The sequence below is a fragment of the Battus philenor genome, unplaced genomic scaffold, assembly GCF_028537555.1.
Source record: "Battus philenor isolate CCGP_79_NKW_IND1 unplaced genomic scaffold, ilBatPhil1.0.hap1 SCAF_11, whole genome shotgun sequence".
NCBI classification, from domain to species: Eukaryota; Metazoa; Arthropoda; class Insecta; order Lepidoptera; family Papilionidae; genus Battus; species Battus philenor.
The window spans coordinates 1,334,473-1,357,122 of record NW_027181673.1 but is presented as its reverse complement, the minus strand read 5'-3'; positions in this window follow the sequence as shown (position 1 = coordinate 1,357,122).

Here is a 22,650-nt window from a genome sequence, read left to right as displayed (position 1 = left end):
ATTATCTGTCGTATAAATATAGTTCTTTCAACCCATAGAAGCCTACTGCAAGGTAAAGCCTTCGCTCTAAAAAGATAAGTTAAAGATACCTTTGGGAGGATATATAATAATCGCCTCTCTTGGCAGGCGGGTTGGCAGGGAGCCATAGAGGGCGTTGCTGTGCATCGCAATCTTTCATAATGAATGCACAAAGTGGTAATTATATAAGATTATATCCCGGAAATTGAACCTGAGATCTACGATCACAAGTTTCAATACTCTACCGTTGGTCTATCACTGCTTTCTGCTTATAATAAGGATTCATGTAGTTTATTTTCATGTAGTTCATTTTAGAGAGCAGGCAACAAGAGATGATTGTGGGGTACAACAGTTTCGTTGTCTTAACATGATAAGTGCATCTTATTTGAAAATAAAATACAATCAATAAAACCTGGTTTTTACTTACTTTTACTTGCTTACTTAAAATTAATATAACAAATATATTTTGAATGTACTCTCATATGTTTATATATTTAAGTCCGACTAATGCTAGCAAAGATATGATTATTCCCAAAATTCCTAAATCTCAATTAAATATTTAACGATTTTAAATTCGTATTTAAAAATTAAATAAATCGTGTATGGCACAAGGTAAACGTATGTATAATAAAATTTCTTATTAAATTTCAGAAAAATTTAATACCAACTTTAAACTCTGTGTTTGGCACTAATCGGTGTAACATAACTCCTGAAGATGCCCCGTGGAGGGGCGAAACATGTGTTGAGTGATTTGACGGTGGCAGTTGTGTGATTCGCATTGTTTGCCGCATACGCATTTATCAGCGGGCTGGCGGGCGGTGCACTTTGTTGCACGACTGTCACTACATGTGCGGAAGTGGCTAAATATTGGTCCTTTTTTATTTCAAAAAATATTTACAAAAAAACTACATAATTCTATCAAAAAATATTATACGGAAGTTAATGTGTGGAATTGAATGTTGTCGATGCTCACTCGGAAAGCTAATTATTGTAGCGCACTCTTTATAAAACTATATTTGTAAAGAGCAACTGTTTGAGTTTCTCGCCGGCTGTAGCAGAACTGCCTTCCGAGGTGGTAGCTTCCTGTAAGGACAACAATGCCGATATTTTATGTTAGTTGACGATTCGAAAGTGCCTATTCGAATGTAAATTAAATTACTGAGATTTAACACGTTCACTGCGGGCCCAATTTTGAAGAACTTTCAGCTGGAAACTAACTACCTTAAGCTGAACTTCCTAGTAGTGCGGTTGAGGCCTTTTCTGCCTCATGTTTCGGTTGAGTGTAAACAGCCGCCGCACTAGAGAGAAAACACGAGTTTTACGCGCCGCACCAGTGCAAAGTCTACCATGAGGCTGAATCGGCCTCAAGCCGCAGTGAACGTGTTAAGCAATCGGAAGTACTAACCTCTTGGATTAAAAACTGGATGGTATGTATACATATAATATATCCCTTTAATAGAGAGAAAAATCACTTAAGATAAAACAGATAGGATCCTGAACATTACGATAAACTTGTATCATAAAGGCTGCACTATAAAGGTTGTACCGTCTTTAACAAGACTAAAACGTTAGAAGAAAACTTTCTGCAAACAGCAGCCGCAGAAAGACAATTACGTAAACTCTCCCAAACAAATACAATTCAGCGGGAAAATTCTCCAGCCACATGTGCGATTCGGAATTTAATATCAAATCTGTATGACTTTATATGGTATTTTAAGTGAAACAGACATATTAATGTTGTTTTTTATACATATCAAGCTATATCCGATGACCGTTAAGACAACAATTAAAATTCAGATTAATACATAAGATGTCATAAAGCGATTCTTTCCTATTTTATTTTATTGTTTGTGTTTTATAATATTAACTATTTTCACTTACTCTTATTAATTTATTTCTGAACCGCAAACAGTTAACTGGCAGAAAAAGCCTTCGGAATTAAGTTTGCCGTTATACGAAAATGTATAAAAAGTTTTTACATAAATAAATAACATTAATAAAATATGTTCATGATTAATAAAAAGAAATTGTTACTATAAAAAGGTCAACATGGTTGTTTGTCTATCTTATTGATATCCGAAGCTGCGCTTGCTACTCCGTATTTTACACTACATAAACAGATTTTTGTTCGAAATTTGTTACCGTGACAATTGCTTCAATAGACTCTAGCAAGGGAGACGTAGAATAATGATAAGACCGGAGTTAAGCTACTTCTACTATCATCCGACGACCTGGTAGAAGTCTTTTGTTGCTTGAATCTAGTTCAACTTTAAGGCTCCTGCAATATGTTTCGTTATACAGCCAGCAGTTATTTAATGAAAATCTATCATAAGTTCTATGGATTGTTTATTACTTCGATTATCCAGAAGTCCTTTTTACAACATTTGAAAGTGTTAGCGGATGTCACCCCAACCAAGACTTCTTGAGGATCTTCAAAATATTAGTGGGACCAGAAAGTAACGTCGTTTTACAGACGTATTTTACACAAAAACCGATTGATTTTTACCGCTCCGGAATTGATTTGTATACTAGATGACAAAAGGTTGTCGATAACGAAAGTTATATTGTTGTTTAGAAATAAAAACTTGTTAAAAATGTAGTCGTGTGAATTTAATTTAACGACATTATTTTGCGGTCCCTCTAATATAATGTTATGTAACACTCTGTTATATAATATGAGAAATAACATTAAAAATCTACACATTTGACACGCGTCTAAAATTCGGCGGCCATTTTTCAAACACATCGGCGACAGCGTGCGTAATCAATTATGTTCTGACGTCGATCTCTGTCACACTATTTGCAAAATAAAATTTTACGTTATATTGTATTGGCATCGTTTGTCTGCGACATGAAGGTTGTATGGTTATGAATATATTTATATATATATATATATATAAATATATATATATCCGGTAGAATACTAAGACTAGGTTGCAGGTTCGGTTCTAGGGATACAATAGTATATACACTTAACTTACACAAAGTGTATTATATTTATGATAATATTTTGTACGTTTACAATAATTATAATAAATAAGAAAAGGACCAATATTTAGCCAGAATCGACTCTGTGTTTGGCACTAATCGATGAAACATAACTCCTGAAGATGCCCCGTGGAGGAGTGAAACACGTGTTGAGTAATTTGGCGATGCCGGTTGTGTGATTCGCATTGTTTACCGCATACGCATTTATCAGCGGGCTGGCGGGCGGTGTACTTTGTTGCACGACTACCACTGCATGTGTGAAAGTGGCTAAATGTTGGTCCTTTTCTTACTTAGGATGGACTTCCGCAAGGTAACGCCTGATTCCATTAAATAATTATAATAAATTCTATTAAATGAGAAATTTCCACAGTGTATTTACAAAGCATCGTGCAAAACTGTCTGTACTAAAGTTTCCTCTGCAAAAGTCTCTAATTCATTTGTAATAATTGGAATCAGATTTGTTTAAAAAATGTCTCAAAAAAATCATTAGACTACCATTAACGAAATTCAAAACGTATTTTAAAAATAAATTGAGGCAAATAGCTTATTATTCAATAAACGAATATTCAAATGATTAGAATCCTTGGCAGCGATTTCGCCTGATTACTTTGATTTCATTTAGGATATATCTGATAAAGTGTATATGTATAAATCTGTGTTAAACTTTATTGATACGTGTGTTGTTGTGGAGTTTCTCCAATTGAAAATGTCAAACTCAAAATGTCCAATTCGATTGTAGTTTCAACTAAATTAATTTCTTTAAGATATACTCATGACTTAAGTAACCAAAAGCTATAGTCTTAAGTGAATAATAAAATAATAAATAAAAATATTTTGTAAATGTTGAGATTTTGATAAATACAATTTTATGAGGTGCTAGTGACACCTTCCATTCATAACAGTGCAGTGGTGATTAAGATTAAATGATATAAAATACCAATTCTTCTCTGTTTATCACTTTTAGATATGATGGTTCTTTTTATAAATCCATTTTTACTATTTTCTAGAAAGTTATGTATATAACAATTAGTTTTTAATAACAGAACACAGAGGAGTAGAAAGTATAATTTCTTCTTTTCAGCTGATGGAAAGATCGCATCTAGCGACTTGCTATCGTCGATCCACGTAATGTTCGTGGCTCTTGGTCGCCATTCGATAACCTTTCTGCCCCAAAAGCCTTCGATTGCACGAGAAATGCGGGCTTATGGCAAATTCAGACGAGCAATTCTTCGAGCTACAATCGATAATCTCGGTTGAAAGTACCATTTACGCTTATCATACTAGGGCGTGATTTTTTAAATACCGCGTACTTCCAAATCGAAATTACTGACATTTCAAATTCATTACAGTATGTCGTCATACAGTATTTTGAGATACAAAATCTTATCGAAACGGCTTACATTGTAGCCATATAATATTTAGTTAGTATAGTATATTTTTAGGTTGTGATTTCAAACCGACCGTGTTATTAAAAACATTGAAATAAAATTTTGAAAATAAATGTTAAATAATAGTACGTTGTAAACAATTCAAACCCGATTACGCGCTGTATTCACACGGATATCGGAGATTTCACAAAGGTGACAAGCGCGAAGGTCGACCGTCTGAAAATTTGTATGTACCGTTCGCAAATAAATCTCAGGAAATAATAATACAGTAAGATATTTATTCGTTCATTTCTTTATGTCATCATTATCATTAGGATATACGTACACTGTAAGAAATTCTCATACATAGATCTCCACAACAACCGGTTTTGTTCGCAATCAGCAACTTCCTTCGACATTGACTAATTTGTTGGTACACCTTGTGGAGGACCTATCCACGCCCTATCTTCTGGCTTGTGGTCGTCACTGTAGAACCTTATCTAATTTATTTATGTACCATCACAATGTCGGCCCTAAAAAGGCCACTGCGTGAAAGCCTTCCCAGAAAATTTCCTAAAGAATTGGAAGGAAGTGATCTACATCCAAGGTCTTACGAAATATCGCATTCCATACTATATATGTACATATTATACATATACGGAATGGGGAACATATTAATGGTAGAGACCATTAGACAGGTTAAACTTTGTATTGTAAATGATCTGTTAAAAGTTATAGTTACATATAACTTTAACTTGTTAATTTTATTCAAACCGTTCAATTTTTAATTTAATCGCAAAGCGTTGTATAAAATGTTTCTATATTATATGATATCAGTATCTAAAGTAGTTACAAGAATATATTTATACATTAATAGTAAAACGTAATGCAATGCCAAAAAAAAACTAAAAAAAATGTCAAAAATATTAAAATAATAAACGCGGGATTGTTTTTCCAACCGTACATTTGCGAGTAATTTAACCTTACATTTTTCACGTCATCACATGTCGTATCGGAATGTTTGCAGAGATGTAAATTCTATATTTACGTGCTATTTAATTTTTTTGTGACAGGTGCGTATATTTTACTTTGATTTTGTTCGGAAACGTAATATTTACGAAATAAAATTTTTCTTAACTTTTATATATTACAAAGTTACAGTATGCTGGAGTTATGACATGTGATATATATGTAAAAACTAATTCGAAACAAGAAATAATAGTAAGTTTTAAAGTATAGTTATTTAGTAAACTGTGGTACAATCAAATTTAAACATTATTATAGTAATGTAGTGTGATAATAGCCGGAACCACGGTGGGGTTTATTACTCCTCCAGGGGATCCCAGAATTCCAGTATATGCTTCTGTAATTCAACTTTGATAACGATAAGCGTTTTTGTATGTTTTTACATTTATAACGCATTTAGTCCTCGTTAGGGCTTACAATACCGAACTAAAATCTGAATACTGGTGTTTAAAATATCGGGAAATCGGTATTAAAATCGGTATTATTAATACAAAACTTACTAGTTATATTTTAACTTACCTCAGTTGTTATATTGACTTTTTAACAAATAATAAATGTAATCCAATAAATATTGTTCTAAAATGAGTAGATATTATTTATTTTATTACACAGAGATAAACGAATAAGAGCATTATATACTTCATTTATAATATTTCGTCATTTCAAGGCGAGTAAAAAGATATCTATGGGAGTATATACAATATTTGCCACGTTTGGTAAGCGGGTTCGCGATCGAAGTAATATCATGGCACGCAGGCAACACTGCTGCCCATCCTCTGGAAACTTGTCTATGAGTAGTGGTAATCCTATATAGTGTACGAAGTATGAATTATATAAGATGGTATCGGGATCGAACCCACGACTTTTGTTCGTTAGTCTCATGAGCCGCTGGGCAAAAGCGCTGGGCGCTGGTGGCGTCATTGGTAAAAGCAATGACATATTTTATGTCAAGCGTTATGAATAAAGTAAGAAAAGGACCAATATTTAGCCACTTCCGCACATGCAGTGGTAGTCGTGCAACAAATGCACCGCCCGCCAGCCCGCTGATAAATGCGTATGAGGCAAACAATACGAATCAAACAACCGCCACCGCCAAATTACTCAACGCGATTTTCACCCCTCCGCGGGGCATCTTCAGGAGTTATGTTACACCGATTAGTGCCAAACACAGAGTGCATGTGTGGGTGCATTTGTTGCACGACTACCACTGCATGTGCGGAAGTGGCTAAATATTGGTCCTTTTTCACTTACGATGGACTTCCGCAAGATAACGCCTGATTCCATTAAATAGTTATGAATAAAGTTTTTGAAATTATTTTTGAAATACTAACAGCGTGTTTTAGCTAATTTTATTTCATAAAAATAGATTGCTTGGCAACGAATGTGATTTTTTGTTATCATAACAAATTGCTCTCGGCATACCGATTGCGAATAGATCTGTAGGGTGGCCATGATATTACTCGAATATATGGTTATATATACATACGTATGTTTGATAGATATTTTCACATGTATATTTGGTAGATTTGGTAGATTTCTGTGGTAGGGCGACCACAATGTTTCTCTACTGAGTAGAGTTTTGTTTTAAATTTAACTTTTAGGTTTTTCGTTGTAAGTCTTTTGAATAGTGATCTAATTGCACTATGGTTATTTGATAGATCAAATGTGAAAGTGTGGCCACACTTTTATTATGATGAGCACGGAGTAAGGTTTTTAGATGCTTTTATTTTTGATTTATTACTATAAGGTCATAACGTTACTACGTTTTCGAGTGCAGTATTTGATTTTCACGCGGGTTATGTCCTTGTGTTATGTGGAAGGGTAACCACACCACAGTTCTGTCGAAAACTAGGTTATTTTTTTCACGTTTATTTGCCAAATTTTTATAGTAGGGTGACCACACAACTACTTAATGGGATATTGTCTTCTGCTTTAGTGTAATACGGGTCATGTGTCTTTGAATAGAGTTCGTAAAGGAGGGGCATCAAATACTGAACGTTTATTGTCAAATTGGCGAGAAAGTCGCCAGAACTCTGATAAGTCCAGAATTAAGTTTTAAAATTCATTTTGAATTTTCATAATAAGTTGTCTACGCTACTATATTTTTTTGAGAATAGTGTTCTATTTACTTGATTTGATGTGGAAGGGTGGTCACATTACCTTACGCATAAATGCTAATTTTTTTTATGAAAAGATGTCAACACTGCTATTGTGCAGGGTTTGGTTTACAAATATTACCATTTTGATATTTTTAGGGTGTCCACGCTACTAGTTTTTTGAGTACAGTAATTTGCATATTGGTTGTGTACTATATTAGTGAAAAATTGACCACACCGGGTTCATTTTTACACGTTGTAGGAAGCGTGGTAATTTAAAATTACACTATAGACGTGGGAGTTGCTGGAGGCTTAGATAAAGGCTCTGTGCCTGGCTGCACTCGATTGCCAGTCGCACTTAGTCTCGCGTACCAAAAGTGTTAACGGCATTACAGTTTTGTGTACTGTAAAGGGCATCATATTTATCAATAGGCATCAGTTTTATATTTGTTAAATGCCAATGAAAGAGAGCATTACAACGTTTATTTGCTAGATTTTATGTAGTAGGACGATATACATTGCTACTCTATCGAGTACAGGTTTTACTATTCACACTAGAAAATCTTCTATGTACGACTGGCCATGTTGCTCTATCGAATAGAGTTTTCTTTCCAAACGGATTGTATATTTGATTTTCGTTATAGCTGAATGTTCGATTTGCATATTGTTCATACGTTTGATTTTTACTGTAGGGTGACCATGGTGTTCATTGAGAATTGGATTAAAATTTCGCATAGGATATTTTACTATTCTTTGTTGGGTGGCCACATTGTTACTGTGGTAAATACAGAGTTTGTTTTACATACGGTTTTTATATTAGTTTTATCATCATAGGGTGACCAAAATACTCTAGCGAATATAGGGATTAGTTTTTGAATTGTTAATGTGTTTCATTTTTATAACAGTGTGACCATGCTTTTACTACTTTTAGCACAGGTTTCGGTTATAGTTTTCTTTTATTTTATTCCTAGAGATCTATTTTACTGCATTTGTACAGCTTACTTCTATAAAATGAAAACAATTTTATATTGCTAAGTGCAAGGCACTGCAAGAAATGCTTCCAATACAATGAGACGACTTTGTTTTATTTCAATACTTTTAGTTTTGTGATGTTGGCATTATTGGCTGCAAAGAGAAAACACTGTCATTATACACTATAAGAGCCATGAAGCGGATATTTGAACATAGAATTTGTTTCATGATTTTTAATGCAGGAAATTTCTTTTTTCCGTTAATATTTACTTAACGAAACGATAAAAATAAATATTATATATCACACCAGCTCAGTGTTTAATAATAAATTTTTTTTTTTTAATTCTTTTAAGTTTTTTTTCTTTTACAAACTGATCGCTGAAGCCTTCTTCTAAGCATAAGTGCTTTAGGAAACCACGCCCTTCTATATAACTAAGTCTTTATTTCTTAGTCTCTGTATATATAGCCAAAGTAGAGTTAAGAGCCAAAGTACAGTTTAAGTTTAAAATTTAAAAGTTATGTATTTGAAACTTACACTTTAATTATGCCATTTACATATAATGTAATTAAATGTCACAGCCTTTAGAGAACTATGAAGTGGGTTTTTACCAGTGATGTAATATGGAAGAGGTACGTGATCTCTCAATCTGAGCTTCACTGAAAAGTCCACAGTTTCTCAACAAGCCAAGGAAAAGCCAAAGGCGGTTTTCGGGTTCTCTTTACTAAATGGAATTAGGAGACGAACAAAAGTAAAAAAAGATCAGTTCGTAGTCAAGTACAAATGAAGGAACACCTCGCTTCTCGTGCAATCGACTACTTAGAAATCCTCCCCATGTTACCGACTTTACTCACTCTTTCGCAAAACAGACATTCTTGTCTGGAACGCGCTCCCCCTCGATATTAGGATGATCAGGAATCATTTAGCATTCAAAGCGAAGGATCGATAACTGTTGCTTGAGAGATAGCTGGATTTTATTATTTATTATATTTATATGAATAGTATTTATATATAAATATATTAAGTAATCTCCATAAATATATTTATATATGGTGTTTTTTTTTCTTAGTCATTACTTTCCTTTATGATATTATCATATATCACCTACTGTTATTAATTTATCTCTTCACCTAACGGTTAACTGGTAGAGAATGCTTTTGGAATTAAGTTCGCCATTATACATAAATTTTATAAAAAGTGTAAAATAAAGAAATTACGAAGACCAGCTGATTGGTGAGTTGGTGTGAAGATCGGAAGGCTATATTGAATGCAGAACTGATGATTTCCGGTGACATTAGGTGTACATCAAAGCAAGTGCAGCCAAGAACGTAGTAACCTCAAAAGACAGACGACTTTTTCATGTCAGAAAGCGTGATACGGATCATTTCATACCGATCTTATTTGAAATATTAGTCCCTCTTCATAGATGCAATTTTAGCGAAATTATCATGATGTGAAATGCTATTTTAGCAGCATTAGCAGGAATAGAGTATGTGATTTAAAGTGTATTATCATTACTCATATAAGTAATATCTGTGTTAGTCAAACTATTTCAATTTACCAACGTCACAGTTATGACGTTCACCAACGTACCTCTCCCTCCGAGACCCTCTCTACGCCTCCCTCGAACAATTTCAAAATTACATTCCGCAATCAATGTCTAGTTAATCCAAATGAACCATTCAATATAACTCTACCAAAATTTCCTTTCGTTATCCTATAAAGATGACAACTAATTTTAAAAATTAACTTTGAAATAATTTCTTTAGAATTTAATAGTAAAGATATTTTAAATTAAGAACAGATATCAAAACATAGGATTACCATTAACAAAATTTAAAACGCTTATTAAAAATAAATTGACGGGAAAAAGCTTATTATTCAATAAACGAATATTTAAATGACAAGAATCCTTGGCGGTGATGTCGTCTAATTATTTTGATTTAATTTAGGCTATATCTGATAAAGTGTAAATGTATAAATCTGTGTTAAATTTTATTAAAATATGTGTTTAGTAGAGTTTATTCCTGCTTTTTCTCCACAACTATAAAACCTTGCGAAGCAGAGTAGAGTCATATGTATTGACAATCAATAACAGTTCTATAAAAGTTCCAATGTTGAATAAATAAATTTTATCTTTTATCTTTATCTGATAACATAGCAGATGTTACAGTGATTTTCGTATTTAAAAATTATATTTAAAAATATTTTATACAAAACAGTATTTATTTATTTATGTATATATCTCCATTTCGGATAGTTTATAGAGATTTTGTGTTGTGTTTTTAAAAGTAGTATGTTTAAACAGCGAAAACATATGGTAATTAAATCAAACAGAGCTGTCAATGCGTGGATACGAACATTTCAAACATGCTCTGGGAAGAGCTTGCGAAACATTCTGTCGATTTTGAATAATATTTACAAATACTCATCACAAATAATACAGTAGTAGTGTATTGTTATATCATACGTCTGTGTAGATAAAATCCTTAACAATTATAGGATGTTTTCACTTGTTTTTTTTTTATAAAAATTTTAGTTTGCTCATAAGCATTACACTAGGGTTTATTGTAAAAGTGTGTCCAGTTTAACAAAAGAAAATAGTTTCCTATTTTATGTATCATAGTAAATAGTACTACAAACTTAACTGTATGTTTAATTCTAATTTTATATAAATAGCTACTCATATTTCGTATAAACATAGACAATGTTATATGTCTGTTAATATGTTTTATATCTATGTTAAATTACATTACATAAAGTGATCACTCTAAAAAAATGTTACAGTTTTGTTTTATCGGACTCTTAATGCTGTCCAAGTGGCATTTTCGGATTTCGCTGGTTTAAGGTGGCAGGTCGTAGAGTCCACTTTACCTAAGACCTAAGTTAGAAGGTTTCATTACATAATACTATTTTACCCGATTGGAAGGCTTCACAACTTTCTGATCACTTCATTGAACGTCCCAGGGAGTGACTAAGCCCTAGGATCCCCCACGAGGGGATTTAGACTTGGGCTGTAACTCGTTGATAATATCCGCTTGGCATTCCGACACAAAAATCAGAGAGGTCCGGACCTCTGTTTGGCTAGAACGACCATTTTTTTGCCAATATTTCTAAGGTTTTATTTGCTAAGACTCTCACTGCTGCCCAAATGGCATTTGGAGGTTTCACGGTGCGCCTAACCTGAGACTTCTTTTAAAGTACCAAAGGTCGAAGGCTTCAACGGCAGCCATGGGCCACTTCATATTACTATTTTACCGAAATGAGATGCCGCCGAGCTGAACCTTCGGTGAACGTTCCATAAGGTGACCACGCTCAAGGGCCCCCATGAGGGGAACTCGGTTTAGGCTGTCACTCGTCGACAATACCCGCTTAGCATTCCGACATAAAGGCACCCGGGATGGTCGAACCTCTGCTTGGCCGGTTGTTATTGCCTGGCTAATATCACTACTTTTACTTCGGAAAGCGTTAACGTTGAAAGAAGAAGTGGTGGAAGAAATTCCAGCTACGCTTCTATCTAGAATTATCTATGGTTGAAGTTACTTGTGATATACGATCTGACTTTATATCCGACGACACTGGTTGGTTATGGCGACGATGAACAGTGTACGTGTCTTGTCTTACATTATTACATCTGGAGAGTAGACTCCTGTTATGTTCCAATAATTTATTTTTTCTTTTGGATTTATAAATGCCAGTAAATGCCAGTAGTAACTGCCTTAAGCCTCCCAGAATTCCCAAGAGAGACAGGGCGTCCAAAAGCTACGTGGTGGTCTAATATCAGAAAGGAATTGGAAACCCTTCAACTTGATGCAGAGACCCTACCCCAAATAAAGGGAAAAGGGAAGGAAGAAGAAGAAGAAGGATTTATAAATGCCAGTAACTTCTGGCAGTATATTGCAGTAAATGACCTATATATTTATAGCTTTAATATATACTACGTATTTAAATAGTTATTTTTGATGGAAAATATTCTCTGGTAGAGTCGTATAGTATAATGGGTTGGTAAATATGCAACCTACGTTGCGAGGTTTAACGTGGTAAGGATAAAATCGTAGACGATTGAATATAAAGTGAATAAAGTACGGCAGGTCTACGTCGAAAATGGCGACGTTACGTGACCAGCATGCGATGTTACGGTATACTTACGTTTACGTAGCGTACAATTTATTTGGATAGGTGCTTCGAATATTTTACTTCAATGTCAACTTGAATTTTTATTAATATATAGAATGATTAGTCGTGTTACGGTTTTGTAGATAGTTGGACGCTAACTTTGAAAGAAGAACAAAAACTGCTAGTGACGGAACGCAAAATCATGCAGAAGATCTTGGGACCAGCGAGAAATCAAGACGGATCTTGGAGGCTTCGAAAGAATGCCGAAATTGAGACTTTAGTAGCACAGCCAAATATCATTGGCGAATATAAAGCTCAACGAATCCGCTGGCTTGGTCGCTTGGAGCGAATGGGATCGGATCGGAGCGTGAAGGTAGCGTACCTGGAAAAACCGAGGGGTCGAAGATCAGTGGGACGACCCAGGTATCGCTGGATCGATCGCGTTGAGGCAGACTTGCGCGAATTGAATGTCAACCAATGGCAGACTATGGCGCAAGAGGAAGTCTCTCGCTTCGGAGGCCAAGACCCACTTTGGGTCACTGAGCTAGCGGAGTAGTAGTAGTAGTAGTATATAGAATGATTGATTACAGATATAAAAGCTCTAATGGAAGCACTGGTATCAACAAAAAGCTTCATAGCTTTTACATATATTTCGAAACACTCTTTATAAAATTTACACTCTTTTAATTATGTTACATTAATTTCTTTTATAAAAAGAATCAGGTTGATAGTTTCTGACAGTACAAGGTCTGCACGGATAGACAGTAAAATATATATATACTAGCTGATCCCGCAAACGTTGTTTTGCAAAAAAAAATTGATATTTTAATTTACAAATAAAAAATAAGGGTTGATCGTAGAGGGGTGAAAATTTATGGTTGTATGTATTCTTGTATGCATAATCATAAAAAAATAAAAACAAAAAATTTCGTTAAAAAAATAATTTTTTTTTTAAGTGTGAACAACTTTTATCACTTAGGGGTATAGAAAATAGATAGTAGCCGATTCTCAGACCTACTGAATACGCATATTAAATTTGGTAAAAATCAGTCAAGCCGTTTCAGAGGAGTTCAAGTTCGAACACCGTGACACGAGAATTTTATATATTAGAAGATATATAAATATTAAGTATTTTGGATTTATTAAATAATTTCTTTTACTATATTATCATAACGATATTTATGATTTCTGAAACCATAGATTTTTGATTATGGTATATCTTACATTAATTGACAGATTTTGACCTATACATTTACTCTTCTAAAGCGTTGAAACCTATATACAATCATCCTGTACAGCATTTAATTAATGTTTTTCAAGTTATAATAAAATGAAATAGTTAAAACATGTATCCCATAAGAGCACTCGTTAAAGCGCTTTATAATTAACGATCAATAAACTAGTCTGTGGCTGGATTAAGCGAACAAAGCGCTGTACCCGCTGCACGGGTTGATTAACACGATAATTGGTAAGTGGTGATTGTAATCGCGATCAATAAAGTTAAAATGAATGGTTAAGCCAGATTACTATGGTTTAAGTACTACATCAAAGCGTCCATCGCTACAAGACAATTCAAATGATTATAATCAACCGTAGAACGAAGTCATACGTCACTTTATTCTACGACAATTTTTTTTTAAATGGACGCTATCTCTCGTAGAGAATACGACGATAGAAGGATTCATAAAATAATAGCTGATGATTATATATATATTGATTATTGATATATATATATTGATAATAGCTGATGATGAAATAAAGGATAACAGATAGGAACCTTGATAATCAGCATTTAAACCGTAAATATCCTTAACTGGGCATAGACCTAGTCCGTTTGGAACTGGCCTACATCCAACGACTGCGAATGATCTTCACAAGGTAGCACGCTCACCGGGAAGTGGTTCCTTATCCTGGACTTCAGTGGTCATATGTGGTGTGCACACTGCCAATTCAAATTGCCAATACGCTGGGCTATATGCTTAATAAATATAAGAATTCTATTTTTAAAATTTCTTCTTTTCAGCTGTTATTTGATGGCATCTCGTTCCTCTATCTTATTTTTGGGACAGAGATATATTTTACAATGATTTTAGTCACAAATTTTCCTATTTTCACCTTCTCTTTTTCATTCTTTACAATTTTTATCTATCTTCCTATTATTATTATATTATATTCTGTCATTTTACACAGCATTTTCAGCTACTTGATGCCCACTGCAAGTTATAGGTCTAGATACGTTGTCCGGTTTTGCGCTTTCCGAATCCAGCGAGTGAAAAGCTTACCCAAGCTGCGACAAAATCTTTGTGTATATTAAAATTGTTTTGATACAAAACATTGTTAGTTTCATTTTCTGTTGCTTGTATAATTTTGATGCTTTGATGAACAGGCGACTTAAAATTGGCCATGTGAAAAATTTAATTTTACGGAATTAAACCACATGCACTTAACGTATACTTGATTTATTTATTGACATCGCAAATTCAAGCCGTAACTTACAATTGTATTTTTATCTAAGAAATTTTGAAGAGACGAAGAAACGGGACATGTCATTTTGAATTAAAGGCTTAATTGAAAGAAATCAGGATTATTTTTATATAAATCAACGCGTTTAGTTGGTGTAGGCGTAACCAGAGCACGTATATATAAAACTGAGATCACTATAAACAATGTCTGTTTGTTCACTAACTTATTAGTTCGATAGATTGTAAATGAGTTAGAAAAAGAAGCGTGCTTTTAGCAGACGAACATAGTTAACACTAATCACGTAAGTGAGGTGCAATCTTTAAATATTAAAGGTCGCCTCATCACCAATAAACACGATTAACAATAGAAGATGAACATATTATCCGTGTATGCATTTGTTTTTAAAAATCAACCTACTGCAATGACAGCTGTCACTAGTTTTCCGAATTAAATCGACGTTCGAATTTGAATTCATACGTACGAGAATGATTTAAAAAAAGAAGTACTGTAGTGGCCAGTAATATAAAAAGTTTTTTTGTTAACGCTACAGAATATTACGAAATAAAGCCTTCAGTTTAGAATCCAATTAAATAACTGCTCAGAATTATTACGTCAATGTATTTAAAATGTTAATCAATGTAAAAGTATTTTTAATTAATATATTGGGAATTAAATGCTATATATAGTGTCAGAAATATATCTAAGAGTAATCAGTAATCACATTTAAAATAGACTAAATCTTTTGTGGGCTCATCTAAGATTACATTATTGGAAACTTATAATTTAATGTCCAGTTAAAAAGCGTTGTTGTGGGGGAAGTCAAGTTGATTAGTTTTAATTTTATTATTAGACCTTTAAGACATTCCTTTATTAATGTAAAAAGGTGATAACCCTGAATAGAAAACACCATTATCACTTCAAATAATGAATGTCGCTGTTGGATAAGGGATTCCTTTATAGATTTCCAATAAGACTGGTTGTAAGCGATCTGCATTCAGTGTGTTTCAATGACCTTAAAAATGACAATCTTGCCTTGTACGCTTGATGGTCAATGGCCTACACTCCGCCTGAGCTTCAGAAGATTCTTATTGCCAATTAGACTGGCTATGTCGGTTGTCGGTTCATTTCGCTTCTATGATCTTGAAACTAAAGCGCAGAGTGAGAGAGAAATGAAAATATATTTCATGGGTCACTCTGTGTTTGGCACTAATCGGTGTAACATAACTCATGAAGATGTGATAGTATGTGTATGAATGAATTTTATGTGTGAAGGAAAGGGTATATTTATACTTTTTGTATTTATATATTATTGTTACGTACTGTGAGTTCTGACTCGAAATGAAACACCACTGATTCACTAGGAGTCTTTTCTAAGAAAGGGACCAATATATAGCTACTTCCGCTATGCAGCAGTATTCGTCGACCAGTGCCAAACACCGAATAACTGGTCGCTGTAATATCTCCTGAGGATGCCCCGTGGAGGGGTGAAACACGTGTTGAGTGATTTAACGGTGGTAGTTGTGTAATTGGCTTTGTTTGCCGCATACGCGTTTATCAGCGGGCTGGCGGGCGGTGCACTTTGTTGCACGACTACCGCTACATGTGCGGAAGTGGCTAAATATTGGTCCTTTTGTTACTGAAAATATATTTTTGATACTTTTGTTTATTTATCAATTTAGTTTCTGATAATAGATTCATACAAAGATTTAAATCTCATGTTAATTGCACCCGTTTATTTTCTATAAAATCACCTGTTTAGTGTTGTTGGCTAGTGTTTATCTAAAGCAATTATGTTCTCCAGTCCACATTGTGTTTTATCTCCGGTGCTCAACGACCTGTCAGTTTCGAATCGTTCTAATATAACAGGTATGTAGGGGAGTAGATGCAACAATAGGTGAACTAAACAAAGCTCTTGTTTCTACCACCCTATTATTACCACGTATTCACGAATGATTATCACTTCAATATTATCTATATAATTTAAAATCGAGTAAATGTTTAAAATTTAATACTGTGGAGTAGAAACGTAATAAGTAAACGCTTGATTGCTATAGGCGTTTGGATCTCTCAAAACAAGTTGTTGTGTAGTTAATCTAATATAAGAAATTATTTAGTAACTGTTGCTTTGAATGTTTATTGCATACCGAAATAATATAAATGATTTCGACACAGCTTAGATCGTTTATAAATAAAAAAGAATTTACTTGATTTACAACTGTAATAAAATGTATTAAATCATGTTTTATATATGGAACGAGGAAGTCTTTTAAAGAAGAGAAAAAACAATTGTAAAAAAATAGCAAAAACTGCTTTCATTTTCCCATACAAATTACGGAGAAACGTGAAATATCTGTCACTTTATATCAAACTAATAGTAACAATGTAAACAAAAAAAAATTGTGCCATTGTAATGTTTACAATATAAATTATTTAATAATAACACTAGTCTGTCTGTTCGAAATTCAAAACTATTTCCTTGGATAATAAAAAGAAATACTATTAAAAATTAATTAAAAATTGTTAACTGCTAGTGACGGAACGCAAAATCATGCGGAAGATCTTGGGACCAGCGAGAAATCAAGACGGATCTTGGGGGCTCCGGACTAATGCCGAAATTGAGACTTTAGTAGCACAGCCAAATATCATTGGCGAATATAAAGCTCAACGAATCAGCTGGCTTGGTCACTTGGAGCGAATGGGATCGGATCGGAGCGTGATGGTAGCGTACCTGGAAAAAGCCTGGGTCGAAGACCAGTAGGTAGACCCAGGTATCGCTGGATCGATCGCGTTGAGGCAGACTTGCGCGTATTGAATGTCAACCAATGGCAGACGATGGCGCAAGATAAAGAAAAGTGGAAGTATCTCGGTTCGGAGGCCAAGACCCACTTTGGGTCACTGAGCCAGCGGAGTAAGAGTAAGTAAGTAAGTAATATTAAAATAATAGATATATAATCATCAACTAAAGATCACTCGGAGAGTAATGGAGATACAAAAACCAAGGTCGCCTGACGTAATTGGAAGAATTAGAAAAATTGCCTATCTGAGTTCAGTAGCTGGCGAGGCATATTGCGCGTGGATTGGATAGTTGTTGGAGCCGAAAGGTTTCTGAACAAGAAGCCAGTAGACGACGCTAGGACCCCACTAGGTAAATAGACGACAAGAGAACAGTTAAAGTCGCGGGATATGGTTGTACCAGGGCAGTGTAAAACCGATCATCTTGGCAATATTTAGGAGAGATCTATTCCTTGCTTTAGAAATCTATCAGCTCGAAACAAGGAGAAGTAAAAAGGCAATAGATAATTTAAAATACGTTTCAGATTTGTACATATGAAATCGAAAACTCAAAAAAATACGGTATCTATATCTTGTACCTAATTTTTAAAACCAATCGGTAAATTCAAGTATCGTTGTTCGTTATTAGAACATCAAATCAATAAATTAAAATAATTATTCTGAAACAGGTTTATTAATTTCTTCTAGTAGTCCTAAGAGAGTAATCATTGTAACCGTTGGATGCCCACTGCTGGGTATAGGCCCAAGTGTTCATTTTGAAGGACCTCTCACTCACCCCTCTCTTGACTGGAATAGTGAGTTCAGTTTTCATTTTCGTAATTTTTTCATTAGTTTCTTTTATTTGATTCTCTTCTTCAAAACATTTTCTTTCGCTTAATATTCCCATTATCTCTCTTTCGTCACATTTTCTTCCGTACTTTTATCATTCTTATCCTCCTTTCATACAGAACTTCTCTCTCTCTCTTCACCACAATTTCTACAGTATCACAGTAACATTATTCTTATTTCTTTTGTTTATTTTACACAAATGAGACCGAGTTTTTTTATTATTTTTTCCACTCCTATTTTTGTGGGAACCGGGTTTAGATATCTTTATTAATTTTTTCACATCTCTTTTTGTTTGTGGATTGTTGCACAAGTTATTTCAGTTTGATTTACTCTTTTTTCTCCTGCGTCTTCCCTGGTGTTCCTGAGGTCAAGAGGCTATAATACCCGCTTAAAACCATCCGTATGTTTCTCACACATGTGTATAAAAAAGAATGTTTTATACTTAGCTGTTATTTTCTTTATTAATCATTTGATTTTCAGGCAGCACGCTTGTGAAACCTGTATCGTGTTTCAGTAAGAGAGGCTAAATCTCGACCAGTTGTAAGGGCTGGTTAACCTTCTCTGCTTTTCACTGGATGTGTACATATTGCATTTTAACGGTGATCGATTTAATTAATAGCCTTTTACTTAGAAATCATATTAAGTTATATTTCGTATAACTAGCGAAAAAATATTTACGTAAGTAATTATTTGATAAAATATTTGTTGTTATTATTATATCATATGCGCTATTTGAAAAAAAAAGTTTGAAACTTTAATTAAATTTAAACACTAAAAAATCTAGTTTTAGAACTTAAATATTTAATAAAAAATATTTTTTTTATTTTTTAGCGTGATAATCGTTCGAGTTTCGCAACATTAGTAAGGGTCACGTTGCATGCATGGGTAGCGGTGAGGTCGATCAATCAATACCCCACTCACCGTTTACGTGAAGGCTTGCGCGGGCGGAATGGAGTCTGAAAGTATCCACAGCTTAAATTCAAGTAGCTGCTTCAGTAAACTCCACTAATGAAGCTTTACATTCTCGAGACTAGAAAAGCTTGGGTTAAGTGGCCTCATTTATAAGTGTACATGAAAATAAATTATTAAAAAAGTAAGTGATTAATGTGCTTACATAACATATACGTGTAAACACTTAATAACTTAAATATGGGTCATTATTTTTGGAGAATTACAACCCAGAGCTTTTCAGGGTCAAAGTTAATGGGTACCTATTTATTTAATATTCTTTATTGTACACGATAAGATACATAATATACAGATGCAATAATATACAGAAAAGTACAATGGGCGGTCTTATCACACAAGGCAATCTCTTACAGACAACCATAGTAAGAAAAAGATAAAAGTACCTACTGTATCTACTTGCTTCATCTTCGACCACATCATCGCTTTACATCAAGCGAGTTGATGATCAAAGTCGGACAAGAAAGGGTTGTAAAGATATAAATCATATCAACGTATTGATATATAATAAATGTATAACAATAATATATATATAAAAAGGATCTTTGTCTTCTTGTTTTCAGCCAATTGACGCCCACTGCAAGGCAAAAGCCTCTCTCATAGGTGGCCACGATGACCAGGTTTTCCTCAACCGTTAGTGTCTAACTACGACGCTCGTGGTCACCATTCGAGAACTAGCAAAGAGAAGTAGCAACTTTACACGAGCAACTCTTTGAGCTACATCGGTGATCATCTTTCTTTTGTGGATCTCCTCATATCTGATCCGATCTCTCAGCAAAACTCCGAGCATAGCCCTCTCCATTGCTCTCTGTAACCTTGTGTCTGCTTATGTGTCCCAAGTGACCACGTGTCGAATCTATATGTCTTTATACTGCAACACAAATTAGTCTTTAGATACTCCGGTGTTTTGGACAAGATATTTTAAAGCAACCCTCCGAGTTAAATTCGGCGAGTGATCTCTTTATATGTATGATAAATAATATTTAAAAATAAGGCATGCGGTATATTTAAAATCTCATTATACTTAATATTGGCAATGTATTGCTAGTAATTGTGTGAGAGATATTTAAAAAAAAACAAGTCTTAGTTTGTTTATGGACTCTTCGTAAATCAGGTTGCGTTTCGAGATCTGGTGCCGCCAAGTTGAAGGATTCGATTTGACTCTAGTTTCTTACCAATAAGGCTCTATTTTTATTCAGTTTGGCATACATAACTGATCACTATGAAGAGAAGGACCAATATTTAGCCACTTCCGCTATGTAGCAGTAGTCGTGCAACAAAGTTCACCGCCCGCCAGCCCGCTGATAAATGCGTATGCGGCAAACAATGCGAATTACACAACTGCCACCGTCAAATCACTCAACACATGTTTCACCCCTCCACGGGGCACCAAACACAGAGTGCTCTTTGTTTTTTTTTTTGTGATTTGTAATTAGAATTTAAGTCACTGATTTCAATAGTAATTTGTTACTAATTTAATGCAAACAATAATCAAAGATGAGGAGGTCCGCAGAAAAAAATTGCTTGTCTAAAGTAGCAGCTGTCGGAACGCATCGCTCGTTTGCACGATGATTGATTTCAAACAGAACCGAGTGGAAGCGATTTACTGGTATAGCGTCAGTCAGAGAGTCAGAGTCAACTCTGTGTTTGGCACTAATCGGTGTAACATTACTCCTGAAGATGCCCCGTGGAGGGGTGAAACACGTGTTGAGTGATTTGATGGTGGCGGTTGTGTGATTCGCATTGTTTGCCGCATACGCATTTATCAGCGGGCTGGCGGGCGGTGCATTTTATTGCACGACTACCACTGCATGTGCGGAAGTGGCTAAATATTGGTCCTTTTCTTACTTAGGATGGACTTCCGCGAGGTAACGATTCCATTAAATAAACTTCAACTTCAAAAAACCTTAACAAAGTATTTCTTTTAAAATGTAGAAGAGTAATAAAGATAAAACCTATACAGTTGTCGGGGAAAACTACTGATTTTATGAAGCCAGGAGTAAGGTACGTAATCAAGTTTTTTTTAGTTATAATATATTATATCAGACACCGAAGCGAGTCGCAAATTTCAGTAAATTGCGATACCTTTCCGAGTTTGAAAGAAAGATGAGACGTAACTCAATTTCAGCGAAATGAACGCCTTTTGCGGAGAAAATTGAAAAGGGACGATTTTCAAGAGCATTTTTTTGGCCGGCATTTCAAAAAGGTTGACGAAGAATCACGGAAGATTATCATTACTGAGCTTCTCTCTATAATGTAAACCATATATATATTAGTTCATTGTTTAAAATAATCATCAATTTTAAAATTAAATTCTTGAATATAACTGAAATATATTTAATGGAATCAGGCGTTATCTTGCGGAAGTCCATTATAAGTAAGTAAAGGACCAATATTTAGCCACTTCCGCACATGCAGTGGTAGTCGTGCAACAAAATGCACCGCCCGCCAGCCCGCTGATAAATGCGTATGCGGCAAACAATGCGAATTACACAACTACCACATAGAGTAGAGTAGTCACTCTGTGTTTGGCACATATGTAACATAACTCCTGAAGATGCCCCGTGGAGGGGTGAAACACGTGTTGAGTGGTTTAGCTGTATCTCCATGTATGTAATGTCGTGGGTTGAAATCCCGGGATACGATCTTACATAATTCACATTTACTGCTTTGATTATATAGGATTGCCACTGATTACTAACAAGTTTCCGGAGGATGGTCAGCAGTGTCCTCCTCGTACCATAATACCACACTGAAATCGCCAACCCTCCGAGTGTGGCTATAATGCCCATAGATATCTTTGTGGGAGACCTAAGCCTGGACATCTATGGACCGTATTTTTTTTATGGCCCCCGCTATTGGGGGCCTCTCGTACCCCTATGTTAGGTGGGACAGGGTCTTTATTGGCAATTTTTTTTTCACATAATTTTTTATTTTCATTCTTCACATAATCTTTCATTCTATTCTTTTATGCCACAATTCTGCTTTCTTTCACTTTTGCTCTGTGTCCTTTCATTCC